The following is a 1,030-nucleotide window of genomic DNA, read 5'->3' as shown; positions in this document are numbered from 1 at the left end:
TCTTGTGCCCAATAATGCATAATTTCATTTGATAAACACGTTTAGATTGAATGGTAATTTATAATCAGTCACAAGAACGTCGAATCTGAATCACTTGAAAAAACACGGGGGGTGCTTAACTTTTTTCCAGGTGTATATATTATCTAAAATACAAAGACAGACATACATATATCTTATTGGCTATATATGTCTGTTTGATATTTTGGTAATAGGAGTACATCTACCTAGTTCGTTTACTTAATCTTTTACTTTGAGGACTGAGAAGAAACACGAGTCCTTCTTCTTTCAATTTCTATGGAGATGATATTTACATTAGGGTTTGAAATGAAGGCTGTCACTTAGTAAGCGAAGACTTTCAGGAACTCACAAAGAAAGAGAGTATACATGTTTATTAATCACCATCCTGCTTGTAAGACCGTCTACGGCTCTTTCTGGCGTTTCAACTCAGCCTTGTTGAATTTTTGCATTTGAAATTATTTTTTAAATTCGTCCCCACTTTTCAATTAAATCTCTACTAAATCTTTGTCTCGTTTTGAAAATAGTCGTTTAACATACTGCTATTTCTTTTCTCGATGTATACAAACACAATTGAATTACATCTAGTGTCCTCGAAATGTGAATCTACAATGGTAGAACATTTAAGGTGACGTTCGAAACATAGTTTGTTTGTTCTAGAAAGTAAGATTTCTAACTGATTAGCAATGCACTTATTGACATTTTTGATATTGCGTGACTTATTATTCAGCACATTAAGATGTACAGAATAGACCCTAAATGGGCAAAACAAACTTAAATAGATACATTATCGATGTAAAATATTATGTGTTCATTTATATGTACCAGAAAACATAAGATGTACATACATATATCTTTGGATGGTAATATAAAATATGCAAATAGCCAACAAATAATTTTTGAAGCAAAACCACATTGGGCTATCTTCTGGGTCCATCGCGGGAATCAAACCCTGGATTATAATTTTGTAAGTCGGGAAATATTTTATTGTGAGCAGCATTGCGATTTGGATAAT

This window comes from Limulus polyphemus, unplaced genomic scaffold (genome assembly GCF_000517525.1).
Source record: "Limulus polyphemus unplaced genomic scaffold, Limulus_polyphemus-2.1.2 Scaffold475, whole genome shotgun sequence".
Classification (NCBI taxonomy): Eukaryota; Metazoa; Arthropoda; class Merostomata; order Xiphosura; family Limulidae; genus Limulus; species Limulus polyphemus.
Note: the sequence above shows the minus strand (reverse complement) of the source record.